The sequence below is a fragment of the Electrona antarctica genome (assembly GCF_951216825.1).
Source record: "Electrona antarctica genome assembly, chromosome: 15".
Taxonomy (NCBI): Eukaryota; Metazoa; Chordata; class Actinopteri; order Myctophiformes; family Myctophidae; genus Electrona; species Electrona antarctica.
Genome location: NC_136796.1, coordinates 36778479 through 36806422, shown reverse-complemented (window position 1 = coordinate 36806422; position 27944 = coordinate 36778479). Strand labels below are relative to the sequence as shown.

At 44.5% G+C, this 27944-nt stretch overlaps 1 protein-coding gene across 1 annotated transcript in view; it reads right to left on the bottom strand.

The window, feature by feature from the left end:
* Positions 1-27210, bottom strand: part of pals2b (protein associated with LIN7 2, MAGUK p55 family member b) — a 51324-nt gene extending 24114 nt beyond the window's left edge. Inside the window, exons 1-2 of the mRNA XM_079522245.1 lie at positions 27063-27210; positions 10070-10136 (exon numbers count right to left, since the gene is read on the bottom strand). The gene's annotated coding sequence lies outside the window, so the exon portion shown is untranslated. The remainder of the gene's footprint in view (positions 1-10069; positions 10137-27062) is intronic.
* Positions 27211-27944: the final 734 nt, after the last annotated feature.

The window sequence follows — 27944 nt, the reverse complement described above, 5'->3', positions numbered from 1 at the left end:
AGGTACACGTACGCCCCCTGCCATCAGGGACACGTGCGTCCCCTGCCATGAGGGACACGTCCGTCCCCTGCCATCAGGGACACGTCCGTCCCCTGCCATGAGGGACACGTACGTCCCCTGCCATGAGGGACATGTCCGTCCCCTGCCATGAGGGACACGTCCGTCCCCTGCCATGAGGGACACGTACGTCCCACGTACGTCCCCTGCCATGAGGGACACGTCCGTCCCCTGCCATCAGGGACACGTCCGTCCCCTGCCATGAGGGACACGTCCGTCCCCTGCCATGAGGGACACGTCCGTCCCCTGCCATGAGGGACACGTACGTCCCCTGCCATCAGGGACACGTACGTCCCCTGCCATCAGGGACACGTACGTCCCCTGCCATCAGGGACACGTACGTCCCCTGCCATCAGGGACACGTACGTCCCCTGCCATGAGGGACACGTGCGTCCCCTGCCATCAGGGACACGTGCGTCCCCTGCCATCAGGGACACGTACGTCCCCTTCCATCAGGGACACGTACGTCCCCTGCCATGTTGACTCCTGCTGTGACGTAAGCACAACATGGAACACTGGTGGTAACATTATCACTGTTGATTTTGTCGACTTTGTCTATGTTGAAAAATTTACCTTTTTTCACTGACGAAAACTAAATGGAAAGTAAATGAAAACTAAGCTATGATGACTAAAACTAAATATATTGATAATGAATAAAAACTAGACTAAAATGTTAGGAATTGGACTAGTGGACAACAGATCCAGTATCCAGTAAGTAAAAGTCAAGTCAATTTACACTGAAAATAGAAGATCTACAAGCTCACAACATTTTAGTCGACTAAATCAACTGTAGATTAAAACATTCCAGGTGACTAAAATGTGACTTCTGGACGGGAACCCCTTTTGGGGTTCTTCTGTACAGTATATATGTACAGTATTCAAAAATGTAAAAAAATTAATGTTTTTCAGAAAACCTAGGTCAGGATTTAGAAGGTGTTTTTAGAATCGGCCTCAGTCCAAAATTGGTTAAATGAAATGAAAACTATTCAACAGACTACGACTAAAACTAAAATCTAAATTTGCTGTCAAAATACTGGTGGCCATACAATTTTAACCACATTAAACCTGTCTCTATTTAGGGCATGTCAATTTAGATTAAAGGGCCACTTCACCCCTTTTTCAACCAGATGTTATTTTAATGATGTTTGGGAGACAAGAAACACTATGAAGCCTATGTGTTTTTAGATATTTCAGTATTTGTGTCCATGATGTCATGGACACTGGGCTCACTTATTTCCTGGACTACATGTTGTCTCAGTAAGACAGCCCTCCCCCTATCCACAAGGAGGAGCAGTGCACCAAAGCATTATGGGAATTGTAGTCCAGGAAGGAAGTCAGCCTATGTCTATGACATCATGGAGCCCATGGACACTTTGAATTAGAGAGAGAGAGAGAGAGAACAAGAGAGAACAAATCACCTCACAGCACATTTAGGACCAGCCACAGCTTAACTATCTTGAAATTATAGCAATATGCTTTGACAGTGTTGCGCACGCACGCACGCACACACACGCACACACACACACGCACACGCACGCACGCACGCACGCATACACTGCAAAGCTGCACTCAACATCCAGCCTTAAATATTTATATGCTGCTGTAAAGACGAGGGTGGGAGTTTAAACAGCCCAGAAGGCTGTACGTCGTTAACCCTATAACGACTAGACGACGCAAGAACACACAGCCAGTAGCCACTCTAGAGCGGTGGTTTTCAACCTGTGGTCCGGGGACCGACAGTGGTCCTTGAGGGGGTTCCAGGTGGTCCCCAGCTAAATGATGGAGAGTTGTTGTAACTTGTAACCAAATGGACCCTTATAGATCCTTTATCTCTTGAGAGAGTAAAATGAAACCAAATGGGTCCATTTGGTTTCCTTTTACGCTCTCAAGAGTTAAATTGTCGTTAAACATCTGCGTTTCTTAATTTACAAGAAATCTACACTATTAGAGAATGTAGAAGAATTGTTATGTTGATCAACGTTTGCCTTTGCCTGTTATCTCTCTTAATGGTACCAACTTCAATACAGCATGGAATTGTGGACAAAATCGTATCCAATGACAACAAAATATTCTTCCGTTTTGGGGTCTGAGAGGCCGTGGCTTAACTACCAAATAAATAATGGGCCTTGATATGAAAAACGTTGAGAACCCCTGCGTCTAGAGCATGAAAACACTGTTTAACTTTACAGTATCTATCCATCCATGTATCTCTCTGTCTGTAAGATATTATAGACTGTAGGTAGGTTGGAGATGGAATATTATTTCCTAGAGAACACATTTTATGTAGATAACGCACAGGACACTGTGCAAATATTGTGTCAAATATTAAAGTCTTACAGCTGTGTTGTGTATGCATCCACACGCAAAACCATGTACAAACACAAAAACAGCCATTGCACCACCCCCACTTAATTGCAATGCTGAGACCCACCCTCTGTGTGTGTGTGTGTGTGTGTGTGTGTGTGTGTGTGTGTGTGTGTGTGTGTGTGTGTGTGTGTGTGTGTGTGTGTGTGTGTGTGTGTGTGTGTGTGTGTCTCAATCCCACAATCCACACAACGGAGTTCCTATATAACTCTGTGTCCTCTGGTAGACACTGTGCAATATCCTGCTGGATCTTGTCTCTGTGTGTGTGTGTGTGTGTGTGTGTGTGTGTGTGTGTGTGTGTGTGTGTGTGTGTGTGTGTGTCTGGGGGGGTCTCACATGCAGCTGCCATGGACATAATGTCCTCATGTTCTTTGAAGGAACCCTATAGACATAATGACGTCATGTGACACAATGCACGCACACACACACACACACACACACACACACACACACACACACACACACACACACGTGTGCTCTACCTTGACCTTTGGCCTCCCAGTCAGATCTTGTGTCCCCAAACCACAGGAATGTTTGCTCCTCTGACCCCCCCCCCCCACACACACACGCGCACACAAACACACACACACACACACACACACACACACACACACGTGTACTGATGTGTACATATACTCCTAACCACAATCCCACCACCACGAGATGCTTTTCTATTGCACGCAACGTAGGGGAGGGAGGGAGGGGACTAAATCTCGCTGCACAAAGCCGGTATAATCCTGTGGAATATGACAGAGCCGAGCTCAAGTCTGAACGTATTACTAAACACTTAAGTCCTATAGAGTTCGGCGGACGTACGACAGCCGGAACAGCGGAGTTGTACCTCGGCTATTTTTTTGCAATTTTATGAAAATCTTATACATAGGATATTATTTGAGGTTTTGAAATAATAAAATAATAGTAAAATTGTACAGACCATGATGCATGACAATAGTCTGCATTCATTAACCCATTCTGTACGGGAACACCCTTTTGGTGTTTTAAGCATTATGTTATCCTCATAGCGTGGCACCGAGTGCCGCGCTACGAGTTTGTAGATCTGCTATTTTTTTTAAATCGTGAAAATGTGGCGCAAATCTTTCAACATATATTCTTTCAAACGTACGTTTTTAACTCAAATCTTTGCTTCTGGAGGGTGCCTGGAACAACATATTTTCAGATGGGGGTCGGCGGCCAATTACATAATGTGGTTATGTAATAGTGGCTCCAACTATTTCATGTCAAGGACCCCAACAATTATATTATAAGTTTTGGGGTCCTTGACATGAAATGGGTTGAGAACCACTGATCCATTTGGTCATGAACTATCATTTAGCTGGGGACCCCCTGGGACGCCCTTCCCTCAAGGACCCCTGGGGGTCCCCGGACCCCACTTTGGGAAGACTGTCCCAAACCAATGGTATGCTAATGGCAAAGCAGTGACTCACCACTGTGGCCTGCCTAGGAGCTCCCATGCAGCTCCATTTCTCTTGGAATGTGAGAAATATCACACGAGCAAAGATCTGGCAAACCCTCGACAGAGTCGACATACATAGCTGTCTGGAGTAGATATAAGGGCACGGTTACACATACTGTACATATACATATACATAATTATGTACGCTACAGTAGTGCCAGAGCACTGCTTTGATGCAACACTTTCGACGTGTCCGAAGTAGAGATGTCCCGATACTGTATCGGTATCGGAAAAGTATCGGATCGGCCCTTATTTGGTGATATCTCCAATCTGTTAATAAATTCATCAATCAATCAATCAAAAAGCCTTGATGCCGTCGTAATGGCTGATTTTGCACTTGCTGAAAATAGCCGATCTACAAGCTGCAACAGAGTGTAAAATGACCTATACTGGATCCCTTGTCCACTAGTCCCTTCCTAACATTTTTGTGTCGTTTTTATTTGTTGACGAAATTGACAATATATTTAGTCTTAGTTATAGTCATCATAGCTTAGTTTTCATTTAGTTTCCATTTCATTTTCGTCAGGGAAAAAAGGTAGTCGACGAACATATTTTGTCATAGCATTAGTCGACGAAATCAACAACAGCCACTCAAGGAGTATCGTTGAATCGGAGTAGCAGGGGCCATATTGCAGTCGCTGTACCGCACTGTTGTTGACTAAAAGAGAGCTGAGCCAGAAGGCAAAGCTCTCTGTCTACCGAGCAATCTTTGTTCCTACTCTCACCTACAGGTATATGGTCATGAAGTGTGGGTCATGACCGAAACGATAATGTCGATTGTCGCGAATACAAGCGGCCGAAATGAGTTTTCTTCGACGGCTGGCTGCCTGCTGGCATCTTGATGCGTCTGCTGCAACACTTCTGACGCAGATGTGTGACCGTACCCAAGAATGGATCGCCATGCAGTAGGACCGGCGGTTCATATTTTTGTGGCAGACGTGATTTAGATTTAGATTTAGAGAGAATTACATTTTATCGTTGCTGCCGTTTTAAGGGTCACACTATGCTCTCACACAATCAACCCCCCACCAAATATATTTCTCTCCAGATGACAGACGTAAGATAAATCTGGCAACCACAATGCTCCTCAGGAATTTAAGTCTTCCCACTCCCACTTAATCTTTTTTCCTGCACTTATCAAAACTGCTTTCACATGGGCTGGAGAGGGCAATTATCTAACCAAGACAGACACCCTCCCAGTCACAGCATGTGAATTGTACATCTTTTTTTGTTTTTTTTACATTCCATCAAGCACTCAATCCTTTCATAAAATATATCTCCCTACAAACTATTTACCCATTCCAATGTTTTTGAAAACATCTTACATCAATCTGCCCATTCTAGTAGGACCAGCCGGTCTACTAATGAATCCCGCCTCTACACTACACTACAGTACTGTCAGTGTTGCCAGATTGTGTGAGAGAAACAAGCAACCAAGTCCATGAAAACAAGCCCAAAAGAAGCCCGAGTATAGGCTATAGATCGGATATTTTCAAAACAATCGTGCTGAAAAAAATGTGACAATGTGGAATATTCTTTGAACAACAACACAAATCTTGTATGGGGGGTTCCTGGCACAAAATATTCTTAGATGTAGGGTCCTTAGATGAAATACATTAATCTGGAGGTCCTTGACATGGAAATGTGTGTCACTGGTTTATTTGGAAACCCCCCCCCCAAAAAACGCAAAACGCAACTACAAATATTTACAAGCAACTTTACATAAACACAAGCCCCGAAGTGTGCTTATAATAAGCGGACACGGCAACCCTGCTCTCTGTCCGATGAACGATGCCCCATCCCTCCCTCTCGGCTCTCCTCTCCTCCCACGCTCTTCCTTCTCAGAAACAACAAACTAAGGTCGGCTACGCTTCTCTCACCTCCTCCTCCGGGCGGCAGGTCGTCTCCTCCGCCGGGGGGCCTCATGTGCCCGGCGGCCGCCGGCTGTCCCTCCGCTGCCTCGGCGGCGGCCACATCGGTGAGGGGCTCCATGTCCGGCTCATGCGCCCCGACCCCCCCGACCCCATTGGTACAGGCGTCCTCCATGGCAAGCACCATCATCACAGAAAGCACCGCTTCTCCCTTCCTATATATATATATATATATATACAACTCACGCTAAAACCCGCTATAGCCGGTTAACCTCCTGCTGCTGCTGCTGACCGAAAATGAAGTCTGTATGTTGTGCTCCTCTCTGCTCTGTATCAGGGGTCCTCTGGCACCACCGCTAACCCACTAACCACCCAGAGATACACTGAGGGAGAGGGGGGTGGCGCACGCGCGAGAGGGGGATAAGAGAGGGGGATAAGGGCAGGGGGCTGCAAGAACAAGAGAGGCAGCACACAAAGCGAGTGACAATGAAGAGGGGATTACGAGCAGGGGGATATTACGAGATACTGTAGAGAGAGAGAGAGAGAGAGAGAGAGAGAGAGAGAGAGAGAGAGAGAGAGAGAGAGAGAGAGAGAGAGAGAAGACACAAGCCACTAGAGAGTTAAAAAAGTAATACAATAAAAAAAAGTTTAAAAAGACCAGCAGAGAGAGAGAGAGAGACGGAGAAATAACTGGTTGCATCCACAGATGTGGACACGCCGACCCTCTCTCAACGCTAGCTTTAATACCCCCTCAACCCCTCGACCCCCTCTCTCTCCCCCCCCTCTCTCTCCCCCTCTCTCTCTCTCTGCCACACACACTAATCCCCCAATCTCCTCCTGTTGGGCGAGCGAGTGCTTGAACCAACGCTCCTGCTTTGATGTACTTCACTGCTCTTGACTCCCTCACTCCACCCAAAGTCACGTCCATGTTGTCTACAGACTCCTGTTTCCCCAAACATGGGTCACGACCATTTCAAAGATTAAAAATATATTAAAAATTATATAAAATTATAAAATGTGTGTTTTCAACATTTTTTTTCTTCTTCTAAACTACAAATGATCTATTAGCTATATTTTCACTAGTTTGGTTCCCGGGGAAGACAGCAAATTTCTCTTTTAGGTTTTGACCTAACATGTTTGAGAACCACTGGTTTAGACAGATGGACACACACACACACAGCGGTTTGCTCTGTCACTGTCATTACATAAGTAATCTTACGTAAGTCTTACTGAAGCGTTGTGACCCTAGACCCCCCTTCCCCTTCAAACAAACTCCTTTTTAAACACCCCGTTTCCAGCTCTCCTCCTCTCTCGCCGCTCCGTCGGCTCCATTCCCCCCGGCTGTCCTCTTTAGAGAACAGAGTGGGAGGTCACTGACGAGTCACGACACTACTCCGCCACTCGGCCAGATATGTAGTGGCCTACTAGCTGGCACCCTGTGCCCAGTGGAGGAATTAACTATCCTACTAGCTGGCACCCTGCTGTGCCCAGTGCACAGTGCACAAAGTATCCCAGCGTGTGCCGATGGTGTTTTGATTCAATTCCTCCCCAGAGAGCTCAGCCAAGTCCCCGACCGGCATGTGTCCGTTTAATAGAGGCCTGTTTTGCTTTACTTTGAGCCCCCCCCCCCCCCCCTCTCTCTCTTTCCAATTCTCACCTGCTGTACCAGCAGGACTGTTTATGTTTGGGGTGCAGGAAGCATGTGCCCAAAAAAAGCACACTCCCGCACTCAGATTATGAACCACCTAAACCCTAAACGGTATACTGTGTTGACCGGAGTCCACCAGAGCTCTGTACTTGGTTGGTCCTTCCAGTGTTGATTTCGTCGACTAACACTATGACGAAAAATGTTCGTCGACTACCTTTTTTCACTGACGAAAACCAAATGGAAAACCAAATTAAAACTAAGCTATGATGACTAAAACTAAGACTAAGGCGAGACATGGCCAAAGCATTTCCGGGGGGTCCCCTGCAGCCAAAAGCATTGAGAACCCCTGCATAGGGCTATAGGCAATGCAAAATAAGTGGAGTCATGACCATCACAGCCCTCTGCCGCTGACTCCACCCTTTTTCTCTGGGTCTGTCAAGCCCCGCCCACAGTGACATAAACCCCTCCCACGGTGACATGACTGCGTTGTGAGCTGATCTCTAGGGGTGTAATCCTCCCCGCCCCGCCCCGCCCCACCCCTACCTCTCCCTCCCTCGCTCACCACAGGCAAACCATCCCTCCCCCATACCCATAGTTGGGATTTTAATCCAGACAGAAAAACACGGGATTACGAAATCTCTCTCTCTCTCTCTCATCATGAATGGAAATGTTGTTAGATGAATACGGAAGTTTAATTTGGTGTGCAGGTTCTATTTGAACCCATTTAGACCTGAGAGCGCGGCACTCAGTGCCGCGCTATGAGCTTGTAGATCTGCTGTTTTTCAACAGATAAAGTACAACATAACAGGGGTTCCCATCCTGAATGGGTTAAAATCATGTTCTCCATTCAACTGCACACTCATAAACCCTACATTGTGCGTATTAGCTGACCCTTTACTATAGACCAGGGGTTCCCAAACCTTTTCATGTCAAGGACCCCCAAATTGACACTAACTAGCCTGCGGACCCCCATTTGAAGAGATATGCCAGAGACTACCATAAGAGAAGATGTTTACGGCTCTAGCAGTGATTCAAAATGGACCCGTTAGGGTCCATTTGGTTCCTCGCGTCACCAGGCTTTCCACCTCGGAGGAAGGATAGCGATATCATCCGCTCCCGACCGGATCATAAAAACGAAATGGAATGCTGCCTAGGCTAGGGTCCATTTGTACACTCTCAGAGTTACAGATCCATAAGGGTCCATTTGGTTCCAAACTGTCATTTAGCTGGGGACCCCCTGGAACTCCCTCAAGGACTCCTCGGAGTCCCCGGACCCCACTTTGGGAACCACTCACTGGTATAGACTACATCAGGTCATTGACCATAGAACTGTAGTTTGTGACCATAATACAGTATGTAAGCTTCAGTGAATGAAGCTTACAGGTACAATAAAGCGAAGATAAATCATGCTCATACCGACTGACAGCTCACTGTCGAGTGGACGTATAGCCTACTGTAAGTGTCATTCAGTAACCATGGAATAATAAAGCAAAAATAAAATATCAAGACTGAAAATGTAATGAGGATGTTTTAGGGCCCACTTCAGCTGAAAGACAAATATTTGAGGCATTAAGGTTGCTTTTATGACATTTCTGAGACCATTCATGTTTCTCAGGTCAAAAAGGGACTAAAGGATGAATATAGCATATAGAACATGTACAACATCCAAGGCGTGGAGGTTTGTAGGGTGGCATCGTCATGGAGTCCTGACTGGGTTCTTATAGAGAGAGAGGAGGAGAAATGCATCGTCATGGAGTCCTGACTGGGTTCTTATAGAGAGAGGAGGAGAAATGCATCGTCATGGAGTCCTGACTGGGTTCTTATAGAGAGAGGAGGAGAAATGCATCGTCATGGAGTCCTGACTGGGTTCTTATAGAGAGAGGAGGAGAAATGCATCGTCATGGAGTCCTGACTGGGTTCTTATAGAGAGAGGAGGAGAAATGCATCGTCATGGAGTCCTGACTGGGTTCTTATTATAGAGAGAGAGGAGGAGAAATGCATCGTCATGGAGTCCTGACTGGGTTCTTATAGAGAGAGGAGGAGAAATGCATCGTCATGGAGTCCTGACTGGGTTCTTATAGAGAGAGAGGAGGAGAAATGCATCGTCATGGAGTCCTGACTGGGTTCTTATAGAGAGAGGAGGAGAAATGCATCGTCATGGAGTCCTGACTGGGTTCTTATAGAGAGAGGAGGAGAAATGCATCGTCATGGAGTCCTGACTGGGTTCTTATAGAGAGAGGAGGAGAAATGCATCGTCATGGAGTCCTGACTGGGTTCTTATAGAGAGAGGAGGAGAAATGCATCGTCATGGAGTCCTGACTGGGTTCTTATAGAGAGAGGAGGAGAAATGCATCGTCATGGAGTCCTGACTGGGTTCTTATAGAGAGAGGAGGAGAAATGCATCGTCATGGAGTCCTGACTGGGTTCTTATAGAGAGAGGAGGAGAAATGCATCGTCATGGAGTCCTGACTGGGTTCTTATAGAGAGAGGAGGAGAAATGCATCGTCATAGAGTCCTGACTGGGTTCTTATAGAGAGAGGAGGAGAAATGCATCGTCATGGAGTCCTGACTGGGTTCTTATAGAGAGAGGAGGAGAAATGCATCGTCATGGAGTCCTGACTGGGTTCTTATAGAGAGAGGAGGAGAAATGCTCACCTGTGCCAGTCGGTGTAGCCCAACCCTCGCACGTACTGGAGTACTCTTACTGACTCATCTGTCAAGCCTGGAGAGAGAGAGAGAGAGAGAGACGATTTATCACTTTAGGTTGATTTACTTTACACTCAATTGTTTGAAAATAGCATGTACATGTGCTATAATAGTCGGCGAGTAGCCTCGGAAACCCAGACATTTTTATTTCCAGGGAGGAAAAAAAAGTCTGGGTCCGAGTCCACTTCAATTCGGCATAGAGTAGCGCAAACATCACTCACTCTCTGCTGATTTCTGATCGTCTGCACCTTTGTTAAATTGACACACACGCACACATACACACACACACTTCTCTCTCTCTGTCGCTCTAATTAATTAGTCTCATGTCTAGCAGCTGCGCATAGTTTCTCCCGGCGGATCCTGCCGGGAGCTGCCTATGCCATAAAAAAGCATAGGTGAGTTCCAGGCTAGTCGGCGAGTGACACCACCTTCGCATGACAGCGATTAACTATAGCAAAAAGGTGCTCCTCGTCGGAGCACAGGTCAAATTCGGGCCAGATGTTCTGCTCTGGCATCCAGTTTGGCTGGAAACACATTAGTCTCTGCCACGCCTTCAGCCTGGCGCAGACAACAAGGAGACTAATGAAAATATACAGTATAAATGACTCATCTTGACACATTCCGTTACACACGTCATCCCTCACAGTCACTGTGCGTTAGTCCCCCAGGCTTTAGGAGCGCTTAGGGGTCTCAGTCAAAGAGTCTGTTGTTGCTTCACACAGAGAGACGGAGGAGGAGCATTCATTGTGTCCTCCGCTTTTCAAGGATGCTTGCATCATCAGTTGGCACCAGGCCACTGAAACGGTCAATGACACAGCAGTTTACTTACTACTGCATTCATTAGACGCGTCAATGTTATCTTACCCTCTTAAAGTTAAATGAACTCACTGTGCAGCCTCGACTGCTTTCCAGGTTGCTGCCTCATGCACATGAACTGTAGGCAACAACCACAACTTATATATACCTCAATTGCACGCACGCACGCACGCACACACGCACGCACACACACACGCACGTGCGCACACAAACGTGCGCACACACTTGTTATGTTTTCTAGCTTGTTTCCACTGTTACACCCCTTCCACACCCCTTCCTCTTTCCATCACTCATGTGTCCCTCCCCTGTCTGTAGAAGCCAATTTACACCCCTGGATGAAACAAAAATGAGCCTGAAAGTTTCGAGATTATGTCTCAAATAATATCTCAGAAATCAGATTTTCTTTCATAATTGAAACATTTTGAAGTCACAATTGTACGAGAGAGAAACACCCGCTCACAATTTTGCAGATTTTTGTGTTCAGTGGCGAAAATGGGCTTCCATATACCCCCTCCGTCCCAGCGGTATACTGTACGGATAATAAATAGTTTTGAAACATAATTATTCTAATGAGGCTGCATAGTTCTGGCAGTGTCTGGCTCTGCCCATGTGCTCCTCTGAAAAGCCATTAGGAGATGGAACATTAGAAAATGCAAGACAGCAAAAAGTGAAATGACTGTACATGATTATCACCACCAAATAACGTGATGGCCCATGAACAGCAGATCCCCCGCTGCATGCATCATGCTCTGCACGGATTCCTGCTACTCTTGAGACGTCACATTGATTGAGTGATTGAACTTTTTTATTTCACAGTATGCAGAATGGGTACATTTCTAACGAAAGCATGAGTCAATACAAAAACTGTTACTGTGGACGATACCATGATGAAGCAATGTGTCCGCTTCTGACCGAGGCTAAGACATTGAAATTGTTATAATCTTCGTTTTTTTCATGTCAAGCACAAAGCAGGGAATCATAGCTTCAAATTGACATATTGGTTGTTCAGTTTGGAGATATGACTTATAGAGTAATATCTTGCAGAGAAACAGTGAGTTGAGAAAACAGGCTTGAAAGGTTCACTTCTAGTGGTCTCTAACATTACACCTAGCTACATGTTTAAGCATTTATTTTATATTTACATGTCGATTTCAGCTCTGACATTTATTTCAGACATGCTCTACTACGTGAAGAGTCTGCCTGTGATATTAACTCATTTTGGATAAAAAAACAAATTAAAAACATCAGTTTTTCTCCTCTCCTGAACAGTTAGGCCTCACTCACACCTTTCGATCTAGCATACAACATTGATGCATGCTAGATGTAAGCAAGATGTAAGTGTCATGGCCGCCCCAATGCATTTCCAATGGAAGTCACATGGTTTGATACAACATTTTGGACTACAAGCTGTTGTATGGCTTTCGGCTGTGTTTCGACTGCCCCCCTCCCCCTCATACAACACAAATGTTGTGTCAAACCATGTGACTCCCATTGGAAATGCATTGCGAGCTTGCATCAGCTATACATCTCATACAACAAGCATACATCAATCTGTTGCGACCGTGTGAGTCGCCCCTTAGTCTTGCTGTCATGACTGTCTCTGTATCAAAAAGAGTCACATTTAGAGCTATCAGTGGAAAAAGTACTCAAATGTTGTACTTAGGTAAAAGTATCAATACTGCAATGTGGAAGTAGAAGGGGCGACTCACATGGTCGCAACAGATTGATGTATGCTTGTTGTATGAGATGTATAGCTGATGCAAGCTCGCAATGCATTTCCAATGGGAGTCACATGGTTTGACACAACATTTGTGTTGTATGAGGGGGAGGGGGGCAGTCGAAACACAGCCGAAAGCCATACAACAGCTTGTAGTCCAAAATGTTGTATCAAACCATGTGACTTCCATTGGAAATGCATTGGGGCGGCCATGACACTTACATCTTGCTTACATCTAGCATGCATCAATGTTGTATGCTAGATCGAAAGGTGTGAGTGAGGCCGAAGTCCCGCATTCAAAATTAACTCAAGTAAAAGTACAAAAGCATTGGCATTTAAAATGTACTCAAAATACTAAAAGTGGAAAGTGCTCGTTATGCAGAATGTCCCATTTTTTTAATCTTTTGAAAATAGCAGATTTACAAGCTCACAAATTACGTCGCATAGCCATTTTCAAATGGCCGAAATGTGCATATAGAGCTGAAGTGGTTAATGCATGACAAAGTAATCTAAAAAGTAACTAGTAATTAAAGTTGTCAAATAATTGTAGTGGAGTAAAAGTACAACATTTGTAGTGGAGTAGTAGTGAAAGTACAGAAGATTGTACACATACTGAAGTAAAGTACAAATGTGCAATGTTCTGTGCAATCAGAGCAAAGAGGTCTAATGAGAGCTGGAGTGAAAAGTTAGCCTGACCTTATGGCACTACCGCATGTTGCTTTCATACTCCTCCTCATCTACTAACCGGACCCTTCCTTCCTCTCACTAGGCTGGCTGACCTGCACACGCTAGTAGCTAGCGCTAATTGATTCATTACTGAGGCGAAAGAGGAAAAACTAGGTTTGAATTGCTGTGGTCATTACACAACACAGATTACAATCAGCATCGGGCAGACTCATTGGAGGTGATAGATATCCCCTCAAAGAATGTTAATGGAGGAAAAAAGCAACTGGGGAAAAAGGACGACTACGCTCCTCATCGAATCATCTGCACGACAGAGCACAGGGCCAAGCTGGGCCATGGTACGAGTAGAGCTGGGTTGATTTCGTCGACTAATACTATATTGGCAAGTGTAAAATCATTAAGTTGTAGTGTAAAATCATAAAGTCATTACGACGGCATCAAATACATTTTAGTCGCCTAAATCAACTGTAGATTTAGTCAAGTCGAGTCGACTAAAACTAGACTAACACTAAAACATTCCAGGTGACTAAAATGGAACTAAAACTAAATGAAAACTATTCAAGAGACTATGACTAAGACTAAAATCTAAATTTGGTGTCAAAATCAACACTGGAGTGGAAATGAAGTGGAGAAGAGAGATGGAGATAGAGGCTATTAAAACAGGATAAGTCTGGAGGAGTATACGGGACATTGACAGAGAGAGTGAGCACATTTTATTGGATGCGTTGAAGTGGTATTAACTCATTTAGACGGAGAACAATTCTGTCCAGTTCTCTGAAAAACTCATGTTTTTATGTCAGTGGTGCTCAAACCTTTTCATGTCAAGGACCCCCAGAATTATCTGTATTTGGTCACGGACCCCCATCTGAAAATATGTTGTTCCAGGGACCCCCCAGAAGCAAAGATTTTAGTTAAAAATGTTCACCCTGAAAGCATATATATATTAAAAGATGTGTGCCACATTTTCTCGATTTCTTTCAAATAAATAGCAGATCTACAAGCTCGTATGAGCTTGTAGATCTGCTACTTTTTCAATAGCTAAAGTATATAAACAATGTTTAAAACAACAAAAGGGGTTCTCGCCCAGAATGTGTTATTGAACACCACGTCTCCCAAAAAGAGGGTCAAGGATACACTTGGGAAGGATACACTACACATTAGGAATCACGTGGGGAGACAGAGAGAACAGAAGCAGTTAAGGAAAGTACTCTAGTTAAGGAACGTCTTCAAATAGAAAGGATGGGATGACGAAAAGCCGCAAGGAAGGGAATAGGTGAGTGCATCTTGAGAGATATCCGATAAGGGTGAGAGCAGCCGCCTGAATGCGAACAACTTTCTCACTAAGTTGTGCATTTCAGAACTACAGTACAAGGACATTGTAATTGCTGCAGTGATCGTCTTAGGCTAGGTCTGTTCTGCTGCTCGGGATGAATGCTTTCTGTGATGTAGCCTTGAACAGCAAATGTGGACAGTTGGACAACGGCACGGATGCATTGCTTGCTTGTGTGGTCATGAACCCAATGCACCGTGTGTGCATGTATACACGCATGCACGCACGCACGCACGCACGCACGCACGCACGCACAAGGAAATGTTATCTCAAGGACAGAGAAATCTGGGAACTGAGTGCACATCCACAATGAATATTTTCAATGCAGTGGTGGAAATATTACTCAAATATTTTACTTAAGTACAAGTAGGCCTATCAATACTGCAATATAGAAATACTCTTTTACGAGTAAAAGTCCGGAATTAAATTTTTACTTGAGTAAAAGTACAAAAGTGTTTGTATCAAAATGTACTTAAAGTACCAAAAGTAGAAAGTAGTCACTATGCAGAATGTCCCATTTCAACTTTTCAAATGTATGTAACAAGCTTTTGAAAATAGCAGATCTATAAGCTTTGAAAAAAGATTTGAAAAGTTGAAATGTAGTCAATGTTTTGTTAAAGTAATTCAAATCTACAAGGTAACTAGTAACTAAAGTTTTCAAATAAATGTAGTGGAGTGAAAGAACAATATTTGCCTTTCGAGATGTAGTGGAGTAGAAGTAAAAGTATTGGGAAATTGGAAATACTCAAGTAAAGTAGGCCTACAACTACCTCAAAATTGTACTTAAGTACAGTACTTAAGTAAATGTACTTAGTTACTTTACACCACAGATTGTCATGGTCAGTCATATTATGTGGATAGTACAACACGCCTCTGAGCATGTGTAGTAATCAGTGTGACAGTCCAGTGTTGATTTTGACAGCAAATTTAGCAGATTTTAGTTTTAGTCATAGTCTCTTGAATATAGTTTTCATTTAGTTTTAGTCACAATTTAGTCACCTGGAATGTTTTAGTGTTAGTCTAGTTTTAGTCAACTAAATATCATTAAAAATCATGTATTTTTGCCGGGCCTTGATGCCGTCGTAATGGCTGATTTACACTTGCTGATAGCCGTTCTACAAGCTCAGCTCACAAGCTCGTTGCGAGCTTGTAGATCGGCTATTTTCAGCATGCAACCAAGTGTAAAATGACTTGTGTCTTTTACTTATACTGGATCTCTTGTCCACTAGTCCCTTCCTAACATTTTAGTCTGGTTTTTATTTGTTGACGAAATTGTCAATATATTTAGTCTTAGTTTTAGTCAACATAGCTTAGTTTTAATTTAGTTTCCATTTCGTTTTCCTCAGTGAAAAAAAGGTAGTCGACGAACATTTTTCGACATCTCCCTTTGTAGTTGTACCTACAGCAGTGGTTCCCAAAGTGGGGTCCGGGGACCCCCAGGGGTCCTTGAGGGAGTTCCAGGGGGTCCCCAGCTAAATGATAGTTTGTAACCAAATGGACTCTAATGGGTCTGTAACTCAGAGTGTGTACAAATGGAACCAAATGGACCCTAACGGGGTCCATTTGTACAGTTAACATTGAGTTTACAATGTAAATTGGGGGTCCCAGAGATAGAAATTACATTAAATGGGGGTCCGTAGACTAATTTATGTCAAACTGGGGGTCCTTGAAATTAAACGGGTTGAGAATCACTGCTAGAGCCGTAAAAATCTTCCCTGGCATATATTTTCAAAAAGGGGTCCGCCGCTAACTAGTGTCAATTCGGGGGTCCCTGACATGAAAAAGTTTGGGAACCACTGACCTACTGTATCTGTCCCCACCGTCAGGCACACAAAGACCATTACCAGATAATGGTTGCTCGTGGCTGCCATTGGCCAGTCAGCAGGACCAACCAAAGCCCTCCCACTACCCCTCCGGTTGCCAGGCAGCCACATGACGGACAGCTCATGAAAGAGGGATTACAGCGGATCAGAGGCTCTGTTTTTGTGTAAAACGTAGCAACAGATCACAGTTTTCACCCGGTTAATGGGTGTTTCCGGTGTGTGTGTGTGTGTGTGTGTGTGTGTGTGTGTGTGTGTGTGTGTGTGTGTGTGTGTGTGTGTGTGTGTGTGTGTGTGTGTGTGTGTGTGTGTGTGTGTGTGTGTGTGTGTGTGTGTGTGTGTGTGTGTGGAAAGAAACTGCGTGCGTACATGCGACATGTAAATTGTACTTACAACCAGTGTTGATTTTGACAGCAAATTCTGTTTAGTTTTAGTCATAGTCTCTTGAATAGTTTATTTAGTTTTAGTCACATTTTAGTCACCTGGAATGTTTTAGTGTTAGTCTAGTTGTAGTCGACTAATTATCATAACATATTAGTCGACTAAATCTACAGTTGAGTTAGTCGACTAAAATGTATTTTGGCGGGCCTTGATGCCGTCTTAATGACTGATTTTACACTTGTGAGCTTGTAGATCTGCTATTTTCAACATGCAACCAAGTGTAAAATGACTTATACTGACTTATCCACTTGTCCACTAGTCCCTTCACATTTTAGTCTAGTTTTTATTTGACGAAATTGTCAATACATTTAGTTTTAGTCATCATAGCTTAGTTTTTCATTTAGCTTCCATTCAGTTTGTCAGTGACATTTTTTTGTCATATTAGTCAAAATCAACACTGCTTATACAACATTATGATGTTGTATGTTCTCCAGCTATACCCATCAGAAGATGGAGCCTTTGTGAGCTCTTAGCTCTAAAGAGCCATGGTTGAATAGTGGCAATGGCACGTTGTTGTATCCCCTTAGGGGAGGGGGGGCATGAAACAGGATTACATGCATGGGACACATAATGAATTGCATGCATACAGTGGCCCAGGAGGTAGAGTGGCTGTCTTGGAACCAATGGGATGTACTTGTACCATTTTGGAAAGAACTTGGGCCACTTCCCTACTTCCTTCACAGGTGTTACTGATGCTACTAATGAAGGCTCTGTTGTTCCATTCTGGTCAAACAGAGTCAGGGTGCTGCTATTGTGCGTGTTGGCTCGCTGGAAACACTCTGCTACACCTGTCTAACTCTAAAAGTGTCCTTGAAAGGGTTCCAACTGGTGTTGTAACTCTGAGAGTGTGTAACTCCGAGTCTGAGAGTGTACAAATGGACCTGGATCCATTTGTAAACTCTCAGAGTTATGGAGGTCCTTGAAATTAAAAAAAGTTTGACTACAACTGCACACTAAACGTAACAGAGCCTTAAGCCTTAAGTGGCCAGGAAGTAGGAAGAGTTATTCTTGTGTGCATAGAGCCCATTGCATAGACATATAAAGGTAGACGCCTCGACCAGGAAGTAGGAAGAGTTATTCTTGTGTGCATAGAGCCCATTGCATAGACATATAAAGGTAGACGCCTCGTCCGGCTCTGGGACGTCTGTATCTCAATGGAAGGCAACATGGAGGCAACATGGAGGCAACAGGAGACGATGGCGATGCGTGATCGGATTGCATTGGCAAGCTTTCCGGAGAATCCTTGCGAAGCATAGCGGAAGCAAAACGGAAGAACGGAAGGGGGCGTTCGGTAGGCCAATCAGAGGCGCGACTCCCTCTTTCCCAGCAGCACTTCCGTCTTCCGAGATTCCGCTTCCGTTGGAGACGGGTCTCTCCAACGAAAGTGCAGCGACCAATGAGGCATCTATATATTTTTTAATATCTATGGCCCATTCGATCCCTGGCCTCTCCTGGCTTCGCGTCAAAGTGTGCTTGAGCACAACACTGAACCCCTAACTGCTCCCGATGAGCAGAGTGGTGCCTTGCATAGTTGCCTCCGCTATTGGTGGGCGAATGTAACATATACATTAAATAGTATTTAAATGTAGGGCATTCGTAGAAACGAAAACCATTTACACGTATGTAAGCAAAGTCAAAGGACAACATCAACAGCAGGAAAATGAGAGACGGTCACCCTGTTCTATGTCTCTCCATTTGACCCATCTCTCTCTCTCTCTCTCTTCCCCCCCCCCCCCCCCCCCCCCCCGTGGATCAAAAGTGCACGAGCACGGAGTAATAGCCGTCACTCTGACTTTCTCTCAATGACTTTAAAATCATTCACAATGGAGGCTTGTAAAGCCGCCATGCTGCCAAGATGTCCTCTGGCTCCTGCAGGGGTAGTGAAGGGCAATTAGGACGCGTTGTTGGTGGTGACCCCTTGCTGGAGGCTGTGTGTGTGTGTGTGTGTGTGTGTGTGTGTGTGTGTGTGTGTGTGTGTGTGTGTGTGTGTGTGTGTGTGTGTGTGTGTGTGTGTGTGTGTGTGTGTGTGTGTGTGTGTGTGTGTGTGTGCACGCACGCACATGTGAACATATGTCTAAAGTAGAGTGGATAACTACCCATCAGCCCCTAGCTGCCTCTAGACATACCACACTGAATTCAGGTCATTCTTTATGTAGCATGGGGAGATTGAATGCCAAGATAGACATCTTAGCAGAAGAACAACAACACTAGTAATAATCATAAATTTGCTAATGCTGTCATCATTGCATTTGTTTGCCTGTAACCTGGTAGTTAAAGGGATATTTAATTTTAAACTCATTGACCGCCACCATTAAATGTGTAGTGAAATGAAAAATATATAATTTTTCACACTTTTAGACCACATCCGTGGTCATCATATGGGCATACCTAACAATGGATGCCAAAACAATGGGAAAGCTTTTGTGTATTTTTATATCAAAAATAAAATGTGAATTACTTCCTTCAAACAAAAACGTGCTGCGTGTAGAGCTACACATCAATAAAAGCCAATCAAAATAAGGGTCACCCGTTTTGATTCCCATTGCTGCATCGTCCGCCAAACACAGGTGCTTTTGATTACAAACTACTCCGTCCCATAGCCTCTAGGGATGCGATGCTCTGATTGGTTAAAAAACTAAGATTCTGCCGTTTGAGGCTGAAACTTCAAAATAAAATGCCTAAATGAATCATTTCACCACATCTTTAACTCCGGCGCTGCAACTCATCTGCCGCCAGATAGTCTTACATTTTGAAGACCCCAAAGATCACCCCAAAATGAACAGAAAGATTCAGGATTCAGGAAAAAAAATCGTTTTAAGATGGCGGTCATTACAGGAGTCTATGGCGGCGGCCATCTTGGTCGAGGCACCTAGCCCAGCCAGGCATTGCCTATAGCGATGGGACGCTGCTAGACAGTGGATATCAGCGAGACCATTCTGAATCAATAACACATCAAAAGACGATCTTGGCGCTGAGTGCCATTGGAAAAAAGACGTCAAAAGATGGCGGCGAGTTCGTTTTTAATGTCTACTCAGGCTTTTGTGAACACTAGTTTGAAATATCCCAATAATATAATCCACCCATTATAATAAGATACATTGTAACAAGAGTTAGCAGCACACATGTCTCTAACCAATGTTAATCTGATCATTCATATATTTGAATACCAACAGAGTCGCCCTTTTACCAACTCGTACCGGGCGTACAGCCGGCGGAACTGTTCAGCCTGGTATTCCTGAAGTATAAACTACCGGTAGTTACTCTTAAGTAACTTGAGTAAATTATGCTTAAACGGTTAAACCTAACCTTATTCCTAACCTTAACCTCAGTAAAACTGTGCCAAAACCTAACCCTATTCCTAAACTTAACCCCAGTAAAACTACGCCTAACCCTAAACTTATTTCTAACCTTATTCTCAGTAAAAAACAAAATAAAGAATACAAGAACCGCCACAGCGAGGGGCCGGTGTGAGGTCGGCAAGATGGATTATGGGCGACGGTTACCATATATATTACATGCCATTATACTCTGTTGTATGGCGGTGCCGAAAGTGGCCGATCCACAAGCTGCCCACACGTCGTCGTAGCTTTCAAATTGCCTATTCTCGGTGCGGCACACTGTCGTGAACTATTGTGCCATTGGTCTTATGTCAACACCAGTCAGCCTCAATACTATTTCTTGTACAGTAATGCTGTGAGCTGCTGTGGAAGACAGCATTCTAAGCCTGTCCTCAGCCCATCAGCTGCAGGCCTGCCGCCTAACGAACAGCGATCCTAATGAGCATGTGAAGACACACCTCATTACATCACATCAGTACGCGTGCTTCTCCCTGACCCGGTTACTGCTCACTGTGTTAATGAAGACATACAGATAGAGGTAGGACAGGAGATAGAATCCAAGGGGAAGTAGTTGTTGTTATGGATGACTAAATGGAACAGTAAAATAATGTAAGCTAACATAACCTAGCAAGAATAGCAGAGCACATAGCAGAACTCAAACACATAGATCGGGAAAAAAAGATCAAACCTAAGTTAACTATATTAATTTAATATGAATTATTATTAATATTAAAATATATAATAACGGTGTCCTAACTCTCTTTTCCCACATCTCTCCGTTCTTGTGACCTTGATGGTGACCTTGACCTTTTTTTCTATAGTATACTGATCAGTGCCATAATTAATCAATTATGCTTTAATCAAAAAGCCCATCTGTTCTCTATTTTGACCTTGACGGTGACTTTTGAACTTTTCAACCCAAACACACCCCCCACCAACACACCCCCCACACACACACACACACACACACACACACACACACACACACACACACACACACACACACACACACACACACACACACACACACACACACACACACACACACACACACACACACACACACACACACACACACACACACACACACACACACACACACACACACACACACACACACACACACAGGCAGGATTATACAAATATATATTAACAAAATGTGAAAAGGACATGAAAAATTAGTATGCTGCTGGAGGGGACGGCCAGGGGTGAATGAAGTGAAAGTGAAAGGCAGATCTATCTGTCCTCCAGACAGACAGACAGCCCCTGCTGTGTTACATAAGAAACAGAAGGGTGAAACCAGGCCAGTCAGCAGCAGCCAGTGCAAGCCATGGGCATCATTACCAAAATGTTCCAAGACCTTCTCGCATGCCTCTTTGCTGCCAAGATGGAGGACACTTCAGCACGGCCTAGTTCAGTGGTTCCCAAACTTTTTCATGTCGAGGACCCCCAAATTGACACTAATTAGCCCGTGGACCCCCCATTTGAAAAGATAATGCCAGCGAACCCCATAAGAGAAGATTTGTACTGCTCTAGCCGAGATTCTCAACCCGTTTAATTTCAACGATGCCCCATGCAGTTTGACATGCATTACTCTACGGACCCCCATTTAATGGCATTTCTATCTCTGGGACCGCAATTTATATTGTAAAATCAATGTTAATTTAACTCTGAGAGTGTACAAATGGAACCATGGTTCCATTTGTACACTCTCAGAGTTACAGACCCATAAGGGTCCAATTTGGTTCCATTTGTACACTCTCAGAGTTACAGACCCATAAGGGTCCAATTTGGTTCCATGTGTACACTCTCAGAGTTACAGACCCATAAGGTTCCCAACTATCATTTAGCTGAGGACCCCCTGGAACTCCCTCAAGGACCCCTGGGGGTCCCCGGACCCCACTTTGGGAACCACTGGCCTAGTTCACACAAACCAGTCATTTTCAGCGAGCAACATGGTCATATGACTATTACCCATGTCCTCCAGTTATAGGGCATTTTCTCTATACTCACATAGAATCCAGCTACACGCCATTTTTGTTTCTGTGAGCTGCTGTCAAGCAGCTGCTCAGGTTATTTGTCAATATGTGTTGTGTGACACAACACATATTGACAAATAACTATAGACACAACTATAGACACAACTTGTGTATATAGTAAACACACGTCGGTATTGCCTATATCCAGTCTCATTTAAGGACAGGAACCCCTTTTGGTGTTTTAAGCATTATGTTATACTTTAGCTATTGAAAAATAGCAGATCTGTTGCAGATCTGTTATTTTTGAAAAATCATGAAATATCTTTGAATATACAGTTTATATTCTTTCAGAGCAAACGATTTTAGCTCAAATCTTTGCTTCTGAGGGGGTCCCTGGAACTACATATTTTCTGACGTGAAAAAGGTTGAGCACCACTGACATAGAAACAGGTTTTTCAGAAAACTGATTTTAGAAGCCATTTGTTTTAGAATCGGCCTCGGGTCAAAATGGGTTATGGACTTAATTGCCCAGCGATAGACACAATATGACACATCAGCTCTGGTCTGACTGGGGCAAAAACAAACTGCCAAATAATAATATAGCATAAGAAACATTATTGATCTTGACAAGCTATGAATAATAATGACACCACTCATTTGAATACTGAATGGTCTGAATCAGTGGTTCCCAGTTTTCATGTCAAGGACCCCCAAATGTACACTAATTAGCCCCGCGGACGGCTCTTGCAGTGATTCTCAACCAGTTTAATTTCAAGGACCCCCAGCTTGACATGCATTAGTCTACGAACCCCCATTTAATGGCATTTCTATCTCTGGGACCCCAATTTCTATTGTAAAATCAATGTTGTTTTAACTCTGAGAGTGTACAAATGGAACCAAATGGACCCGTTAGGGTCCATTTGGTTCCATTTGTGTACACTCTGAGTTAAAGACCCATAATGGTCCATTTGGTTCCAAACTATCATTTAGCTGGGGACCCCCTGGAACTCCCTCAGGTACCCCTGGGGGTCCCCGGACCCCACTTTGGGAACCACTGGTCTGAATCAATCATTGGTGCATTCTCCTGGCCGCACAGCAAGGGTATGGGCTCAGGAGGCAGTGGCTCAGGAGGAAGAGCGGCCGCTTGGGAGTCGCAAGGTTCAATCCCAGGCTCCCGCTGAGTTCCTGCCAAAGTGTCCTTGAGCAAGACACTGAACCCCTAACTCACTGGTCCCGATGAGCAGTGTTGTTTTTGGCAGCAAATTTAGATTTTAGTTTTAGTCATAGTCTCTTGAATAGTTTAAGTCACATTTTAGTTACCTGGAACATTTTAGTGTTAGTCTAGTTTTAGTCGACTAAATGTCATAAGATTTTAGTCGACTAAAGTTGATTTAGTAGACTAACGTGCATTTTGGCGGGCCTTGATGCCGCCGTAATGACTGTTTTTACACTTGCTGAAATTAGCAGATCTACAAGCTCACAACGCGACGCGCTGCGACACGTTGTGAGCTTGTAGATCGGCTATTTTCAGCATACAACCAAGTGTAAAATTACTTCCACTGGATCTCTTGTCCACTAGTCCCATCCTAACATTTTAGTCTAGTTTTTATTTTAGTCTTAGTTTTAGTCATCATAGCTTAGTTTTCAGTTAGTTTTCAGTTAGTTTCCATTTAGTTTTCGTCAGTGAAAAAAGTCGACGAAACATTTTTAGTCTTAGTTTTAGTCGACAAAAACAACACTAACACTAAATGCACCATTAACTCTTCATAACAAGAACCCTCGAAGGAACAGACTTAGTTGGGACTGAGTGGAGAGTTGATTATGGTGTGTGTGTGTGTGTGTGTGTGTGTGTGTGTGTGTGTGTGTGTGTGTGTGTGTGTGTGTGTGTGTGTGTGTGTGTGTGTGTGTGTGTGTGTGTGTGTGTGGTTAACAGCAGACATGACCATTGCCCTATGACACGTCTCCTGCTCATCACCGGGATGTTTTGAGTCACTCCAGTGTGTGTGTGTGTGTGTGTGTGTGTGTGTGACACACACACACACACACACACAAGACCGTGTGTGTATTTATTGTCTTTCTGCGTATGTGTGTGGCTTCTCTCTCATTCCCTCACTCTCTGTCTCTCTCTCTCTATCATCCTGCCATCGAGTCATCATTCGATCCGCATAATATTATTCTAGCTGCGTAGTGCGCATTATTAAAAATGGAGGAACATGCACGTTGTAGGACATTTCACGTTAGGCCTGCACTGAAGTGACTCACTGTCTGACCGCATTGGAACAATAGACGACATTCTAATGTCTAATGTTCCATACTGGGTGGAAGCAACGAGTAAGCTCCTTCTAAACTAGTAGTTCAAGTTTTAATTTCCTCCCACCTATGTACTTTAGTACCTTACACACACATGAGGGTGGAAACACTCTTATTGTAAAAGGCTCTCTGTCCAACTCAACTCAACTCACAAGGTTCACACCATATTATGGCATGACCCTTAAAACACTTGCCTATCCATAAGATAAACAATTCTATATTATGACCCCTGAGGAATGTCATGCAGTATAATGTCTGCAGTATATCAGCATATACTGCAGATATCAGCTTTAGGATACACATTTGAAGCGAACCTTTTTCGTCGCATATACAACCTTTTTTTTTGCCACACTGTAACCTGACCTCGAACCTAATATTCCACCGACACAAGCACAATAACAAAGGTCACTATAGAAGTCACGTCTGGCCTGGGCCGTGGCTCAGTGGTCCAGGCACCATGGCTGGTAATCCAGTCTGGCAGTGTACCGCGGGTTCGACTCCCGATCCCGACGGCCCTTACTGCATGTCACCCCCCCCCCCATCTCTCTCCCCATTTCCTGTCAGCCTACTGTCTATCCCTCCATAAAGAATCACACCCGTGTGAAGTGAGGGGCGCTAATATATGAAAGTCTAACTCATGTTGATTAGGTGATGTAATGGTGATGTAAAACAAACGGTGCCAACACAAACATTAAGCGCCATTAACAATAAAGAGACAATATGACGTAAACGACACATTATGACGTACATTTTTTTTTAAACTTTGAACTAAAGAGTCAAGACAAACATTAAACATGTGTATAATTAGGAGGGCTAGCGTCTGTCACGTCTGAGTGACGCCAGCACCTTGACCAATATTCCCGTCCGAGAACCGCTGGTTTGCTGTAATGGCCTCTGTCTCATTTTCTTCCTCCCATTAGTTTGTTCAATTCTAATTGCATCCGATTATCATGGTAAAACGAAGACCGATAAACGTCAGTTTAATCGCGAACGGATCTAGGACAGCCTTCTCAGGTAACAGGATAGTGGCCTCTCCTATGAAACGTAGGCTACCCCCTCCTTTCAAAGGATCCCCCAAGGATGTTACGTAAGTGCACGGGCTCCCCCCCCCTCCCATCACCTGGAGCAGTTTGAAGTACTTTCTCACTAAAAGCACCTTTCATTCTATATGCGTTCAACTTGATTCAAGTCCACAGGCGTTCCATCAATGGCCAAAAGGTCTTGGACGGTCTATTGCGCTAAGTGTAGTCTGATTAGGGTACTTTTATAAATTGGTTTTGCTATTGTGTAAGTGCATTGTCATTTCACGGGGCACTCATGCATCTCGTGCACGCGCGCGGCGCGCGCGCGCGCGTGCGTGTGTGTGTGTGTGTGTGTGTGTGGGGGGGGGGGGGGGGGGGTTGTGAAAAGCAGTGTGTGGAAGGGGGCCAAAATCAATATCATAGTCTGGCAGAGCCCATCTCTGGTCATTGGTCAAGGCAGACTGTGCCAGGCAACTGGTTATCCGATCCCTTCTCCATCAGTTCAATATTACAAACAATGCTTTGCTGTTATTGTTGTTGTTGCTGCTGCTGCTAGTGCATGCTGCTGCCTGAAAACAAACACATATGATAGAACCCCCAAATTCCCTCCCCCATAGTAGTAGGCCTACTATGTAAAGGAGGAGGTAGCCTATCAATAATTTCATATCCTAGATATATATTTTTAAGTCTATACCCTGGTCCCTGCATGGCGTGTCGCATTCATTTATTTTTGGGACAGTCTGCGCTGTCCCTGCTGTCACTCCGTCCCGTCCCGAACCGTCCTGGCAGCGGCGGAAAGCCAAGTCCACCACCAAAGCTCATCCTCCTCCTCCTCCTCCTCCCCCTCCCCGGGTAGATATATTGTAGAGCATAATATTATGTCAGAGAACTGGCGATTTGTCCAGTCCAGGCAATTGTATAAATTAAACACAATATAGATCTCACCACACACGTGCGGCCATTTTTGTTACATATTATTCACATCCATTGTGTGTATGTGTGTGTGTGTGTGTGGGGGGGGGGGGGGGGGGGCGTGCGTGCGTAGCTACAACAAACCCAAATTAAAAAGAAACCGGTACCCTCCTCCTCCTCCTCCACAAAGCAGGAAAAGGAAGAGGGAAGCACCGTCCGTCCAGTTGGTTCAGGTTGGTGTCTGACTGGCTGACTGCTGCGCTAAAAGTAGCTCTCAAACAAATAAAGCTGGTGGTAAAACCACGATGTGTTCGTCGCTCGCCGAAAATAGCCGATCTACAAGCTCACAGCGTTGGTTGTGAGCTGATCTACGGCTGTTTATTTAATTTCCCCCCCCGATTATTGAGGAATAACGGGGCTCCCCTCCCTGCATCTCCTGTTGCAGTGTCTGTCTAATTGAATCTCTCAAGCTAATGCGAGTGGTAGAGATCAGAGAGAGAGAGAGAGAGAGAGAGAGCCCTTGTAATTGTATTTATTTATAATAAAAAAAAAAACATGGACAGACTTACTTACCCCGTTAAACGTTTACCGTGCTGCGTCCGTTGAGTTCTTCCCGGTGGGTCCACTCCTCCACACTGACTGTCTCTAGAGTCTAGACTGTCCCGGGTTGAATATTCGAAATGTGGAATCAAAGCCCCCTCCTCAGCCCTCTCTCACTTCACTCGCTCACCTCTCTCAGCTGTATGTATGTCGCCTCGGTGGGACAACTACCACGGCATATAACACGGTGCCAATCAATGCGGCATGCCCCGCCTCTGCTCCGTGACGTCAGGCACCAAAGACCAATGGCACTTATGGCAGTGACGAGGTCCTCCATCCCCCCCCCCCCCCCCCCCCCCCCGTGTGTGTGTGTGTGTGTGTGTGTGTGTGTGTGTGTGTGTGTGTGTGTGTGTGTGTGTTAGTAGTGGATACATTATAATACTACACCACATGTACAGTATATAGCCTAGCCATTAAAAAAAATCACACCCGTGTGAACTGAGTGGTGCAACTCCCCTCTCTCCCTGCCTCTCTCTCTGGCTCTCTCTCTCTCTCTCTCTCTCTCTCTCTCTCTGTAATTAGCAGGCAACAGTGCAACACTATCTCTCTGTTTCTGGCACAACAGCGCCACTTTTGCCCCTACTGGTACTCTAAACATAGGTTAGGACATAGTCACATAGGTAGGTTAGGACATTGCTGTTCCTTGTAAAAAGATGATGCATATTTGAAATGTACACTACAGCCTCCTCCATCGAGGGTGCACACGTTTTTGTTAATGCAGTTGCAACTCAATGTTTCACATTTAATGCTGCAATCACTAAAATTGAATAAAATGCAATTTTAACCAATCTCAGATGAATTGAGTATGAAGCATGAAGGACCCCAATGGAAACAAGCCATAGGCTTTCTTGGGTT